This window comes from Hyperolius riggenbachi, chromosome 6 (assembly GCF_040937935.1).
Source record: "Hyperolius riggenbachi isolate aHypRig1 chromosome 6, aHypRig1.pri, whole genome shotgun sequence".
Lineage (NCBI taxonomy): Eukaryota > Metazoa > Chordata > Amphibia > Anura > Hyperoliidae > Hyperolius > Hyperolius riggenbachi.
The window spans coordinates 374317643-374333500 of record NC_090651.1 but is presented as its reverse complement, the minus strand read 5'-3'; the positions used below and the strand labels follow the sequence as shown (position 1 = coordinate 374333500).

The 15858-nt window shown below is 47.6% G+C and overlaps 1 protein-coding gene across 11 annotated transcripts in view; it reads right to left on the bottom strand.

The window, feature by feature from the left end:
* Positions 1 to 15858, bottom strand: part of GRAMD1A (GRAM domain containing 1A) — a 264618-nt gene that overhangs the window by 95352 nt on the left and 153408 nt on the right. The window contains exon 1 of one of the 11 annotated variants that reach the window (XM_068241926.1): positions 1656 to 1984. The exons of the other annotated variants lie outside the window; for them this stretch is intronic. The gene's annotated coding sequence lies outside the window, so the exon portion shown is untranslated. Of the gene's footprint in view, positions 1 to 1655; positions 1985 to 15858 lie in introns of those variants that run through there. 11 annotated transcript variants of the gene reach the window in all.

The following is a 15858-nucleotide window of genomic DNA, read 5'->3' as shown; positions in this document are numbered from 1 at the left end:
GGGAGCCTCAGGACTAGAGCTGCTCAAATCCGGATCCGGCAGATACCTGGATAGTTGCTATCCGGATATCTCCCAGTTACCTGGGCAGGGGGGTCAATCTTACCTGTCTGACGTCTTCTTCATCCGTCCCTTGGCGCCTCCCACGATGCGTTCCAAGCGGCGGTCACGTGATTACAAACACTTCCTCCTCCTTCCGGGTTGAAGAAGGAAGTGTTTGTAATCACGTGACGCGCATGGAGCGCATCGTGGGAGGCGCCGAGGGACGGATGAAGAAGACGTCAGACAGGTAAGATTGACCCCGTCCACCCCGCCCAGGTAACTGGGAGATATCCGGATAGCAACTATCCAGGTATCTGCCGGATCCGGATTTGAGCAGCTCTACTCAGGACTATCTGGAGACTTTTCCTCTACAAAGGTAAGTATCTAACTTTTGTACCAAAGTTCAGGTGCACTTTGTGGTGCCCATACATGGTTCAATAAAAACATCTGACTTTCCTGTTTTCATGCGATCGAATCGAAAGAAAGTAAAAAAGAATCTTTTTTATCGATCAAGAAAAACAAACGATTATCCCTTTTTGTCAATAAATATCCGATCGGACATGTTGGAAAAATCTTTCTATTCCATCTCAGGATACTCAAACAAAATTATCTAATTGTCAAATAATGAAAACATTTTACCATGTATGGGCACCATTAGACGTTTGGGAATTGAATATATCAGCTTAGCATTGGCTCGTTCGCAGCTTTGGATTTATACTGGCCGATTGCTATTGTGTTCCAACATAGCACACAGAACACCAATTCCAATAGTGCTTCAGGGCATGGAACCCACTTGAGCGCTTATTTGAGCGTTTAGGGAGCGATTTCCCTAAACGCTCCGCCAATGTAATAAATGTAAAAAATTCCACAGCAGCGATTGCGATGAGCAAAATGGCAATCGCAGGACATGCAGTATTTTGGGAGCGTTTGTGTTTCAATGTAAAGTATTGAAGCGCTGGCAAATCGCTCATGAATCGCTACACATAGCGTTTTGTGTGCGATTTTAAAACTTTAACAAAAATTAAAATAGTTTGAAAGGACCAATCAGAATTAAAATCGCTAATCACAAATCGCAATCACAATTACTGGCAAAAAGCTCACACTTTTTTAAAATCGCCAGAAAACGCTAATCAAATCGCTTACAAAAGGCTCATTAAAAACACCTGTGACTGCGCTAGCGATTTGTTCCAGGCCTGAGACTGATAAGCCACCTACCTCTGGGCAGTATACTGGCAGTCAGGCTATTGCTGCTGGTCTCTAGAAGCTGGCCTGTCCTCCTCTCTGCTCACACACAGAGTAATGTCCCCCTGTCCTCCCCCCAGACACAGACCCCTCTCTGATCACCCCCTCCAGCAATCAGCAGCTCATCTGCATTTCAAGACTTCTCAGCTGCCCTCTAATTGGATGACAAATGTCTGCTTCCTTGTGGTGTCACAACACGTCCCCAGGGTCACTAATGCCACTTCCTGAGGGAGAGCAGTACACCTATTCATTACCAGGCTACCTTTCCACTGTATTGTGAATTTTTTCGCATCCAAAAAAATCGTGCACAATTTTTCTGATTTTTAAAAGTTTTGTAAAAAGAATATGTTTTAATGGCTAACTGATAGAGTTACATTTTGCAAGCTTTCAGTGATCTAGTCCCCTTCTTCAGGCATATTTCCAGAATCCAGACGTTAGCACAAGCTTTCAGGGATCCAGTCCCCTTCTTCAGGCATATTTCCAGAATCCAGACGTTAGCACAAGCTTTCAGGGATCCAGTCCCCTTCTTCAGGCATATTTCCAGACGTTAGCACAAGCTTTCAGGGATCCAGTCCCCTTCTTCAGGCATATTTCCAGACGTTAGCACAAGCTTTCAGGGATCCAGTCCCCTTCTTCAGGCATATTTCCAGATGTTAGCTAAAGTAAAACACTGATGCAAGTAAATAGCAAACACGAAGATGGCAGTTGCGCTGGTTACTGTTTAGCAGTTAGGTGTCAGGTGATCAGCAGGCTGGAGCCAGTGAGCTCATGCAAGCAAACATGAAATCTAGCAGGTTTCTGAAGATCATGAAGCCAAGTCAATCATGTTACATAAGGAGTCATGAATCCCATTCCACAATTTAACCCTTCTGTTAATGTCTTGAACATTTTCATGAATTTGTACTCAACATTTTTCTTGATTGTTCGTTTTTGAAAATAAACTAGTGAAATAAACGATTGTATCTATCTTCCTTCTCCTAAAAATGACTTTTTAAGATATTCCACAGTTTTATTGTATGTTGAAATCTACTTTTTAAGTTTTAACTGTTTTATTGTTTTTGCTCAATGATACATTCATTGAAGTATACCAGAGCTAAAATATATGAACTATTGACCCTTTGTATCTCTTTTCCGCTCCCGGAAGCCATTTTCTGCTAGGAAAGTGTTTTATAGTTGGAATTTCTTATCAATGAGGGTCACACTGTAGTCACTTCCTGTCAAGACTGAGTCAGCCACTTACATACCTGATATTTAACTCTTTCAGGCAGAGAAAGAAAAAAAGGAACACAGCATAGTTATTTGTGTGCTAGGCACTGTACATACACATGTGTCCTGGTTCACAGACGTTTTGGGCCACTGGTGTGTCCAGCTTGTGCTAACATCTGGAAATATGCCTGAAGAAGGGGGCTAGATCCCAGAAAGCTTGTGCTAACATCTGGAAATATGCCTGAAGAAGGGGACTAGATCCCAGAAAGCTTGTGCTAACATCTGGAAATATGCCTGAAGAAGGGGACCAGATCCCAGAAAGCGTGTGCTAACATCTGGAAATATGCCTGAAGAAGGGGGCTAGATCCCAGAAAGCTTGTGCTAACATCTGGAAATATGCCTGAAGAAGGGGACTAGATCCCAGAAAGCTTGTGCTAACATCTGGAAATATGCCTGAAGAAGGGGACTAGATCCCAGAAAGCTTGTGCTAACATCTGGAAATATGCCTGAAGAAGGGGACTAGATCCCAGAAAGCTTGTGCTAACATCTGGAAATATGCCTGAAGAAGGGGACTAGATCCCAGAAAGCTTGTGCTAACATCTGGAAATATGCCTGAAGAAGGGGACCAGATCCCAGAAAGCGTGTGCTAACATCTGGAAATATGCCTGAAGAAGGGGACTAGATCCCAGAAAGCTTGTGCTAACATCTGGAAATATGGCTGAAGAAGGGGACTAGATCCCAGAAAGCTTGTGCTAACATCTGGAAATATGGCTGAAGAAGGGTACTAGATCCCAGAAAGCTTGTGCTAACATCTGGAAATATGCCTGAAGAAGGGGACTAGATCCCAGAAAGCTTGTGCTAACATCTGGAAATATGCCTGAAGAAGGGGACTAGATCCCAGAAAGCTTGTGCTAACATCTGGAAATATGCCTGAAGAAGGGGACTAGATCCCAGAAAGCTTGTGCTAACATCTGGAAATATGCCTGAAGAAGGGGGCTAGATCCCAGAAAGCTTGTGCTAACATCTGGAAATATGCCTGAAGAAGGGGACTAGATCCCAGAAAGCTTGTGCTAACATCTGGAAATATGCCTGAAGAAGGGGACTAGATCCCAGAAAGCTTGTGCTAACATCTGGAAATATGCCCGAAGAAGGTGACTAGATCCCAGAAAGCGTGTGCTAAAATCTGGAAATATGCCTGAAGAAGGGGACTAGATCCCAGAAAGCTTGTGCTAACATCTGGAAATATGCCTGAAGAAGGGGGCTAGATCCCAGAAAGCTTGTGCTAACATCTGGAAATATGCCTGAAGAAGGGGGCTAGATCCCAGAAAGCTTGTGCTAACATCTGGAAATATGCCTGAAGAAGGGGACTAGATCCCAGAAAGCTTGTGCTAACATCTGGAAATATGCCTGAAGAAGGGGACTAGATCCCAGAAAGCTTGTGCTAACATCTGGAAATATGCCTGAAGAAGGGGACTAGATCCCAGAAAGCTTGTGCTAACATCTGGAAATATGCCCGAAGAAGGTGACTAGATCCCAGAAAGCGTGTGCTAAAATCTGGAAATATGCCTGAAGAAGGGGACTAGATCCCAGAAAGCTTGTGCTAACATCTGGAAATATGCCTGAAGAAGGGGACCAGATCCCAGAAAGCGTGTGCTAACATCTGGAAATATGCCTGAAGAAGGGGACTAGATCCCAGAAAGCTTGTGCTAACATCTGGAAATATGCCTGAAGAAGGGGACCAGATCCCAGAAAGCGTGTGCTAACATCTGGAAATATGCCTGAAGAAGGGGACTAGATCCCAGAAAGCTTGTGCTAACATCTGGAAATATGCCTGAAGAAGGGGACCAGATCCCAGAAAGCTTGTGCTAACATCTGGAAATATGCCTGAAGAAGGGGACTAGATCCCAGAAAGCTTGTGCTAACATCTGGAAATATGCCTGAAGAAGGGGACTAGATCCCAGAAAGCTTGTGCTAACATCTGGAAATATGCCTGAAGAAGGGGACTAGATCCCAGAAAGCTTGTGCTAACATCTGGAAATATGCCCGAAGAAGGTGACTAGATCCCAGAAAGCGTGTGCTAAAATCTGGAAATATGCCTGAAGAAGGGGACTAGATCCCAGAAAGCTTGTGCTAACATCTGGAAATATGCCTGAAGAAGGGGACCAGATCCCAGAAAGCGTGTGCTAACATCTGGAAATATGCCTGAAGAAGGGGACTAGATCCCAGAAAGCTTGTGCTAACATCTGGAAATATGCCTGAAGAAGGGGACCAGATCCCAGAAAGCGTGTGCTAACATCTGGAAATATGCCTGAAGAAGGGGACCAGATCCCAGAAAGCTTGTGCTAACATCTGGAAATATGCCTGAAGAAGGGGACCAGATCCCAGAAAGCTTGTGCTAACATCTGGAAATATGGCTGAAGAAGGGGACTAGATCCCAGAAAGCTTGTGCTAACATCTGGAAATATGGCTGAAGAAGGGGACTAGATCCCAGAAAGCTTGTGCTAACATCTGGAAATATGGCTGAAGAAGGGTACTAGATCCCAGAAAGCGTGTGCTAACATCTGGAAATATGCCTGAAGAAGGGGACTAGATACCAGAAAGCTTGTGCTAACATCTGGAAATATGCCTGAAGAAGGGGACTAGATCCCAGAAAGCTTGTGCTAACATCTCGAAATATGCCTGAAGAAGGGGACTAGATCCCAGAAAGCTTGTGCTAACATCTGGAAATATGCCTGAAGACGGGGACCAGATCCCAGAAAGCTTGTGCTAACATCTGGAAATATGCCTGAAGAAGGGGACCAGATCCCAGAAAGCTTGTGCTAACATCTGGAAATATGCCTGAAGAAGGGGACTAGATCCCAGAAAGCTTGTGCTAACATCTGGAAATATGCCTGAAGAAGGGGACTAGATCCCAGAAAGCTTGTGCTAACATCTGGAAATATGCCTGAAGAAGGGGACCAGATCCCAGAAAGCGTGTGCTAACATCTGGAAATATGCCTGAAGAAGGGGACTAGATCCCAGAAAGCTTGTGCTAACATCTGGAAATATGCCTGAAGAAGGGGACCAGATCCCAGAAAGCGTGTGCTAACATCTGGAAATATGCCTGAAGAAGGGGACTAGATCCCAGAAAGCTTGTGCTAACATCTGGAAATATGCCTGAAGAAGGGGACCAGATCCCAGAAAGCTTGTGCTAACATCTGGAAATATGCCTGAAGAAGGGGACTAGATCCCAGAAAGCTTGTGCTAACATCTCGAAATATGCCTGAAGAAGGGGACTAGATCCCAGAAAGCTTGTGCTAACATCTGGAAATATGCCTGAAGACGGGGACTAGATCCCAGAAAGCTTGGGCTAACATCTCGAAATATGGCTGAAGAAGGGGACTAGATCCCAGAAAGTGTGTGCTAACATCTGGAAATATGCCTGAAGAAGGGGACTAGACCCTGGGAGTCGGAAGAAGACGGCGGCGTGGGAGCGATCAGGCCGGGGGGGCTGGAGGAAGCCCCAGGTATGTATATTTTTTTGCTGTGTGAACCCTGCCAATAGGCATAGACAATGAGTTATAGCAAGCCTATGGGTTATAAGCAGAACCAAATAATGCAGCCTGCAGCAGCTGGTTCAGCCAGTTCCGATCTTCATCAGTGCCAGGTATAGATTGGATATGACTCTGGTGATGGGACATTAATGGTACAATCTTCTGAACAATTGACCATAGGATCTGTTGGATCAGCTATCGTTAATGGTGCTGATTGGCAAACGATCGTTCTATCGATCATTCCGTCAATCTGAATTTCTGTGATCCCAAGACTGCTTTAATCTGCAGCACGCCAAGGCAATTGTGCAATAATAGGATGACAGCATGGACAAGGCATTGTGACTGCAGATAGGAGGAAGCTATGGAGGCGATGTGATCAGGTGGGCTGAAAAATTCCCACTCTTCCTAATCACTGATAAGCCAGAATTACACACACTGCTCATCTGACAGGTCTCATCTGCAGGCGGCATGAGTCAGAGGAGGAGAAAAGAGAGTGTCTGTGGAAGTGGTGGAGAGAGAGTGCGAGAAAGAGGAGGGAGAGAGGGACAGATGGAGAGGGTGAGAGAGAGAAGTGTGGCAAAGTGGTGGAGAGAGCAGGAGAAAGAGAGGGGGAGGGGGGGAGAGAGAAGTGTGTGAAAGTAGTGGAGAGAGAGCGAGAAAAAGGAGGGAGAGAGGGACAGAGGGAGAGGGTGAGAAAGAGAAGTGTGGGGAAGTGGTGGAGAGAGCAGGAGAAAGAGGAGGGAGAGAGGGACAGATGGAGAGGGTGAGAGAGAGAAGTGTGGCAAAGTGGTGGAGAGAGAAGGAGAAAGAGAGGGGGAGGGGGAGAGAGAGAAGTGTGTGAAAGTAGTGGAGAGAGAGCGAGAAAAAGGAGGGAGAGAGGGACAGAGGGAGAGGGTGAGAAAGAGAAGTGTGGGGAAGTGGTGGAGAGAGCAGGAGAAAGAGGAGGGAGAGAGGGACAGAGGGAGAGGGTGAGAGAGAGAAGTGTGGTGAAGTAGTGGAGAGAGAGATCAGGAGAAAGAGGAGGGAGAAAGGGAAGGGGGGGGGAAGAAAAGTGTGGGGAAGTAGTGGAGAGTGAGAAAGAAGAGGGGGAGAGGGACTGAGGGAGGGGATGTGAGAGAGAAGTGTGGGGATGTAGTGGAGCGAGAGCAGGGGAAAGAGGATGGAGAGAGGAACAGAGGGAGGGGGAGAGAGAGAGGAGTGTGGGGATGTGGTGGAGAGAGAGTGTGAGAAAGAGGATGGAGAGAGGAATAGAGGGAAGGGGAGAGAGAGAGGAGTGTGGGGATGTGGTGGAGAGAGAGTGAGAAAGAGGAGGGGGGGGCGAGACTGAGGGAGGGGTGAGAGAGAGAAGTGTGGAGAGAGCGTGAGAAAGAGAGGGAGAGGTTGAGAGAGAGAAGTGTGGGGATTTAGTGGAGAGAGAGATCAGGAGAAAGAGGAGGGAGAGAGAGAGAAGTGTGGGGGTTCGGGTCGAGGCACACTACCTTTTTTTCATTGGTGCTCCCTCTGTTTACTCAGATCTGTCAATAATGTCAGAAACATCTGATCTGCATGCTTGTTCAGGGTCTATGGCTAAAAGTATTATAGGCAGAGGATCAGCAGGGCTGCCAGGCAACTGGTATTGCTTAAAAGGAAATAAATATGTCAGCCTCCATATACCTCTCTCTCCAGTTGTCCTTTAACCTCCCTGGCGGTAAGCCCGTGCTGAGCACGGGCTATGCCGCCGGGAGGCACCGCTCAGGCCCCGCTGAGGCCCCGGACGATTTGCATAATTTTTTTTTGCTGCACGCAGCTAGCACTTTGCTAGCTGCGTGCAGTGCCCAATCGCCGCCGCTACCCGCCGATCCGCCGCTATACGCGTCGCCGCAGCCGCCCCCCCAGACCCCATGCGCTGCCTGGCCAATCAGTGCCAGGCAGCGCCGTGGGGTGGATCGGAGTCCCCTTTGACGTCACGACGTCGGTGACGTCATCCCGCCCCGTCGCCATGGCGACGGGGAAAGCCCTCCAGGAGATCCCGTTCTTTGAGGGGCTGGGGGGATGCCGCTGAGCAGCGGCTATCATGTAGCGAGACCTCGTCTCGCTACATGAAAAAAAAAAAATTAAAAAAAAAACGTATTTGCTGCCCCCTGGCGGATTTTGCCAAACCGCCAGGAGGGTTAATCCATCTCTGGCGGTCACCATCACTTGGGGAGTACAGCAGGAGGTGCACACATACATACAATTATAGGCAGCCCTGCCACCTCCTCCTTTTCCAGGCTCCCTATGTTGAAATTCGCAAAAGCCCAACACTTTAAAAACTCCAAATTGCATAATTAACATGAAAAGGGTGAGGAAGCAGATAGTCCTCTGCAATAAGCGTATCACTGATATCCTGTGCCAGTAGCCCCCTCTACTGGCCAGAGCTGAGAAGTGACTGTGCACACTGGCATAGGTCGTCCTGACACTATTGAGGGATCTATCATTCTCTGACAAAGCAATACTGGTTACTGGTTAACGCACACCTGTAATATTTCACCTGCGCTGACAGCCTCTGTACAAAGGATAATAAGCTCTCTGTACATTAATGTGCTACATTCACAGCCGTCACAAGGCTCAAAGTGACATTCACCATGTTTGAAGCAAAACGACCATAAAAACAGCGATACGCCGGTCTCTTTACAACCACCTGAACCCAGAGGGATGTGGAGGCTGCCATATTTATTTCCTTTTAAGCAATGCAGATTGCCTGGCGCTGATTCTCAGCCTCTAATACTTTTAGCCCTAGCCCCTGAACAAGCATGCAGCAAGTCAGGTGCTGTGACTGAAGTGTGAGGGTAGGTACACAGTAGGAGGTTGCGTTGTAAAGCTGAAACCCAACATTGCAACTCAACGCAACAAAAAAGTGGTAACGCAGATTAACGCTGATTTACCATCGCATAAATCGGTACAGTAAGGCCTGGTTCAGACTGCAGGAAAAAACAGTCCGGATCCTAACGGATGCAAATGGATCAAATGTTGAAGGAAACCAGAGCGGTCCGGAAAATTGCTGCAGAACCAAATTTGCGGTCGCTCAGCGGATCGTGCGGAGCGGATCCGTTCTAACAGACCAATGTAAACAGATCCATATGATTAAGTGTACCAGAGCTCACGAAAACACAAAGATTTATACATACCTGAGGCTTCCTCCAGCCCCATCCGGTCGGATCGCTTCCACGCCGCCGTCCTCCGATGTCTGCAGCTCCGGTACCGTGTCCCCGCCCTTCCGTCAGTCAGAGCCAGTCTACGCAGGAGAAGTACGCTCTTTGCGTATCTCTACAGCGGCTGCTGGAAAAATACGTAGACGGCACACTTTACTTACTTCAGACTGGCTCCGACTGACAGAAGGGCGGGGACACGGTACCGGAGCTGCAGACATCGGAGGACGGCGGCGTGGGAGCGATACGACCGGATGGGGCCTGAGGAAGCCCCAGGTATGTATAAATCTTTGGGCTTGATTCACTATGCGGTGCTCACCTACTTAGCACATCTAAAGTCTTTAGGCGCGCTAACCAGGGTGCTATGTAGGTTAGCACCGGTTTTCTCAATCAGATCGCGCGCTAAGTGCCGCGCGCAAAGTCCTATGCGCGCGTTAAGTCTTATAGGCTTTAATGGGCACTTCGCACGGAGCGCGCTGCGCTTTTTGCAGTGCGCGTGTAAAGTTTTACGCGCATAAAGTTTTGCGCGCGAAAAGCTGGTTTAGACGTGCTAAGGGGATTTTCACAGGCGTGCTAACAGTTAGCACCGCTTTGTGAATCAAGCCCCTTGTGTGTTAGTGAGTTCTGGTACACTTAACCATATGAATCTGTTTACATTGGTCTGTTAGAAGGGATCCGCTCCGCACGATCCGCTGAACGGACCGCAAATTTGGTTCTGCAGCAATTTTCCGGAGTGCTGAGCCCAGTGGAAGCGGAAGCCGAAGCCCTGCATTGGGGGCAATGAGAAAACGGAACGTTTCTTTACACTAGTGAAGAAACAAACCTTTCTATACAGCAAAATCCACTTGGGGGGGTAACGGAAAGGAAGCAGCTAAACAGAAACGGAGTGAAAACGGATTCGATTCACCGGGAACCAGATCCTTTTTCACGGATCCATTTGCCACTTAAAGGGGAACTGAAGAGAGAGGTATATGGAGGCTGTCATGTTTATTTCCTTTTAATCAATACCAGTTGCCTGGCAGCCCTGCTGGTCTATTTCTCTGCAGTAGTATCTGATTAAAACCAGAAACAAGCATGCAGCTAGTCTTGTCAGATCAGACTTATAAGTCTGAACCACTGAAACACCTGATCTGCTGCATGCTTGTTCGGGGGCTATGGCTAATAGTATTAGAGGCAGAGGATCAGCAGGGCTGCCAGGCAACTGGTATTGTCTAAAAGGAAATGAACATGACAGCCTCCATATACCTCTCTCTTCAGTTCCCCTTTAAAGGGACTCTGAGCACCTCTCATGGGCATGCCTTTAAGACTCCGACCAGTACTGTAAAGTACTTAAAAATGCATACATTTCTGTAGCTTGTGCTCTCCTCTTTCATTTGATGCATGAATCGTTCTACACCAAATAGTTTTCGTTTGATTTCAATTTAAAGATCGTGGCTGCCATCTTGGCTATGTTATAACTTCCAGGTCACCCCTGTCTTCTCTGTTAGAGAAGTGCATCACTTCAGGGATCTTTCATCTTGTAACAATGTACTTCATCTACATATATAAAGTACAAGTGTCCCTGCATCTGTCCCTGTCAGTGCTTTTGCGCTACTGCGCATGTCAAGCACTGACAGTGTTGGGACAGGACGCAGGGCTGGCCGAGTGGGCGGGTGGATGCGCGCTTGCGTGGTGCAGCGGCCAGCAGAGCGGGTGGGTGTGCGCGCGCGGCAGTTGCATGTGTGTGGCGGGCGGGAGCGTGCGTGCGTGCGCAATGGTGACAGACCTAGAGCTCGTTTTGAAACGGGCTTAGGTCAGCTAGTAATATAATGTTTATACCATCTGTATTTTAAAAAGAGGCGGCATTTTTGTAAAAGAAAAGTAAAATACCTGGTGCAGCATTCGATTGCTCCTCACAGCGGCTACCAGGAGCAGGGGAGGGGCATTTGAGAGGCCACACCTCCCTACCAACTGACAGCCTGTGCAATGGTTGTGGGTAAGTAAAGGGGTGTGGCCTTTATGGAGAGGGAAGTCCCCCTCTTGTAAGAAATCGCATGTCACTGCAGGGGGCTGGGTTCTGACTGAGCAATGGGGAGGAGGAAGGAAGCAAGTTCATTTCTTTGCTATGTACTAATGTAATTCGTTTTTGGTCAGCTGCTCCCACTTAACAGCCATGCTTTTGGTGTATATGCAGAACTTGTGTTTGGGTTCAAGGTGCGTTTGCAGTTTCTGGGGGGCTCAGCGCATCTCTGATGGAGGCCATTCGGAGGCGGCCTGGTGTTGCGCTGATCCACCTTTTGCGCAATTTTCAATTTTCGATTTTATTTGGTAGCGCACCCAGGCTATGCATATACATAATTTAGGATTAGTTAGTGTTAGGCCCCTCCCATGGAGGATTGACTTCTTCGCAGTGGGAGGGACGAGTACTTAATAGGTTGCATGCAAGCTGTTACAGGAAACTAACATCCTCCTCCAGTGGTAGACAGGTCATGTGTATGCTCGGTGTGTATTATATCCCACAAGTGGGGCTTGAACTCTCTTGCAGGTAGGCACTAGTCTGTTTTTAAGTAGCGCTGTTCATTTATTTGCTATGTACTAATTTAATTAATTTTTGGTCAGCCGCTCCCACTTAACAGCCATGCTTTTGGTGTATATGCAGAGCTTCTGTTTGGGTTCAAGGTGCGTTTGTAGTTCCTGGGGGGGCTCAACGCATCTCTGATTGGAGGCCATTCGGAGGCGGCCTGGTGATGCGCTGATCCACCTTTTGCGCAATTTTCAAGGAAGCAAGTCTGCAAGTGGAGCCCAGCAACAATAACCTGCCACACCAGGTATTTTACATTTTGTATTATAAAACAAGGGTGGAGGGGCAGAAGGAGAGTTTTCACCATTACTAACAAGCAATGATCGGGGCTGGTGCCTGGCTTTAATGTACTGACAGCCAAGGCTGTGCTCTGTCATTAGATAGGGCCTGTGCAAGCTCTGGCCCCATGTAACACCTCCTGACTGTGTATACAGAAATCTCGGTACACGCACTGTCTGTTTACAATCACACGCCAACATCAAACGCTGCCAGCCCTTGAAGGCCGACCTGCTGGGCAGCCCCGCTGGCAGCAGAGGCTCTATTTATATCAAGTCCTTGTCACCGCGAGGAAAGAAACGCAACACTTCAGAGAGGATCCCTTTATCAGACACCAACCTGCCAGTCACGTGATAGCATCAGATAAAGGGGCACTCCGACCACACCAACTCTACAACCTGCCAGTCACGTGATAGCATCAGATAAAGGGGCACCCCGACCATGCCAACTCTACAACCTGCCAGTCACGTGATAGCGTCAGATAAAGGGGCACTCCGACCACGCCAACTCTACAACCTGCCAGTCACGTGACAGCATCAGATAAAGAGGCACTCCGACCACGCCAACTCTACAACCTGCCAGTCACGTGATAGCGTCAGATAAAGGAGCACTCCGACCACGCCAAGTCTACAACCTGCCAGTCACGTGATAGCATCAGATAAAGGGGCACTCCGACCACGCCAAGTCTACAACCTGCCAGTCACGTGATAGCATCAGATAAAGGGGCACCCCGACCACGCCAACTCTACAACCTGCCAGTCACGTGATAGCATCAGATAAAGGGGCACCCCGACCACGCCAACTCTACAACCTGCCAGTCACGTGATAGCATCAGATAAAGGGGCACCCCGACCACGCCAACTCTACAACCTGCCAGTCACGTGATAGCATCAGATAAAGGGGCATCCCGACCACGCCAACTCTACAACCTGCCAGTCACGTCATAGCATCAGATAAAGGGGCATCCCGACCACGCCAACTCTACAACCTGCCAGTCACGTCATAGCATCAGGTAAAGGGGCACCCCAACCACCCCAACTCTACAACCTGCCAGTCACGTGATAGCATCAGATAAAGGGGCACCCCGACAAGCCAACTCTACAACCTGCCAGTCATGTGATAGCATCAGATAAAGGGGCACCCCGATCATGCCAACTCTACAACCTGCCACATCACAGCATCAGATAAAGGGGCACTCCGACCAAACTGGAAGATTCTGCATTCTGGCCCACATTCCATTGCCACACTGCCACGTCCTTCCTGCTCTCACCAAAAATGTACAATCAGGATTCTACCCTATCACTTTTCCACAAATTATTCATTTTTGTAACTAGAAATTACATAAATGATTATTTATAGGGGTAGTAGAATGGCAACATTTCCAATGCTGGGTATCTTTACAGGACAACTGAAGTGAGAGGGATATGGAGGCCGACAGATTTCTTTTTTAAGCAATGCAATTCACCATTTTATTTCACTTTCTAAAATAGATTGCATCTTTTCAGCCTCCACATTTTATTTGCTGGTGGGCATGGCCCAGCCGTCAGTGTTCTAATTCACTATATGAGGATAAGGAACCGCCATCCGAAAGCGCCTACGCTAGCAGCGCATAGACTTTCATTGCGTACGATTACCAATACGTCTTAAAGGGAACCTTAAGTCAGAGAGAAAAAACGAGTTTAACTCACCTGGGGCTTCCCTCAGCCCCCTGCAGCTGATCGGTGCCCTCGCAGCCCCGCTCCGATGCTCCTGGACCTGCCGGCGACGACTTCCGGTTTCGCCGGCACCGGCCGACAGGCAAGAAGGCCGCAATAGCAGTATTGGGGGTGCTATTGTGGCTGGGAATGCGAAGAATCACTCGCGTTCCCATTCCTGTCGGCTGGTGATGGCGAAACCGGAAGTCATCACCGGCGGGTCTAGGAGCATCGGAGCGGGGCTGCGAGGGCACCGATCAGCTGCAGGGGGCTGAGGGAAGCCCCAGGTGAGTTAAACTCATTTTTTCTCCCTGACTTAAGGTTCCCTTTAAATTGTTTGAACAGCAGTAAGGGCTTGTTCATACTAAGAGCGCTTTTGTTTTGTTTTTTTAAGCGCTGGCGATTTTCGAAATCGCCCTAAAAGCGCTTGTGCAATGATTCCCTATGAGAGTGTTCACCTCTGAGCGGATAGATTCCGATTCGCTCACCAAAGCACTGCCTGTAGCATTTTTGGGGCGATTTGCCTGTAATGGAAGGTATAGGGAAATCGCAAAACGCTTGAAAAAGCACCTTGTATAGCGATTTCCAGAGTGCTTTTTAGAATAAATACATTTTATTTATTTTCCAGGTCAAAGAGTTCACAGGAAGTGAAAAAAACGATTCGCTTTGCAAAAGCGCTTTACTAAAAATCACTAATGCGCGGGTTAGCGGCGGGGGGCGCTAAAAAAATTGCCTACAAAAACGCAAAATGCTGCGTCAGCTATTGCGATTTATGATGTGAACAAGGCCTTAGAGTAACAAACGGCTCTTGAACAAAATCCCTATTCTCCACAACAGCCGGCATGATTGCTACAGTAAAAGTGGCGTTGGCGTTTTGACGATGTATAAAGTGGTGTGATTGTCTCTTTATAAACTGCAGATTTCCACTATAACTGGGCCATCCTACAAAAGCAGCATTTTTTTCTGTCAGACAGCCTGCTGACCCCTGGAGTAGGCCTGAACGATTTTAGGAAAAAATTGAATTGAGCGATTTCTGTCCGAAATCACGATTTTGATTCGATTTCCTTCAAATCAAGCTTTGTTCCCCTCTGTGCCTCTCTGTTCCCCCTCTCTCTCTGTCCACCCTCTAGGTCTCTCTGTGCCTCCTCTGTCCCCCAAGCTGCAGCTGTGCTGGGCATACCTTCCAGCACGAGTCCAGCGATGCCCGTCTATCCACTTAGCCTCCTGCAGGCTCTAATGCACAGCATACTTCCTGTATGTCATATGACATACAGGAACCAGGAAGTATGCTGTGCACAATAGCTGGCAGACGGCGAGAGAGGATAGAAAGCATTCGACTCCTTTCAGAAGGTATGTCCAACGCTGCCGATGCTGCGGGCTGCACACGCTGAGACTTAGAAGTTTGAAGCCGCTTCTTCAAACTTTCCCCATCAAACTTCGCCCATGTGGAAATAATGTGATTGCAGAAATTGCCACTTTGACGATTCCGAAATTGTGAGCTTGGTGATCACGATTTCGATTTAAATTCGATTTATCTTTCAGGCCTACCCTGGAGTATAAACACTAAGGACATAAGACTGTGAGCTCCTCTGAGGACAGTCAGTGACATGACTATGTACTCTGTAATGTGCTGCAGGAGATGTCACTGCTATATAAATACATAATAATAATATGGTAGGACATTAGACTATGACTGTGGTAGGATTAGATTGTGAGCTCCTCTGAGGACAGTCAGTGACATGACTATGTACTCTGTAATGTGCTGCAGGAGATGTCCGTGCTATATAAATACATAATAATAATATGGTAGGACATTACACTATGACTATGGTAGGATTAGACTGTGAGCTCCTCTGAGGACAGTCAGTGACATGACTATGTACTCTGTAATGTACTGCAGAAAATGTCAGTGCTATATAAATACATAATAATAATATGGTGGGACATTACACTATGACTATGGTAGGATTAGAGTGTGAGCTCCTCTGAGGACAGTCAGTGACATGACTATGTACTCTGTAATGTGCTGCAGAAGATGTCAGTGCTATATAAATACATAATAATAATAATAATAATATGGTAGGACATTAGACTATGACTATGGTAGGATTAGAGTGTGAACTCCTCTAAGGACAGTCAGT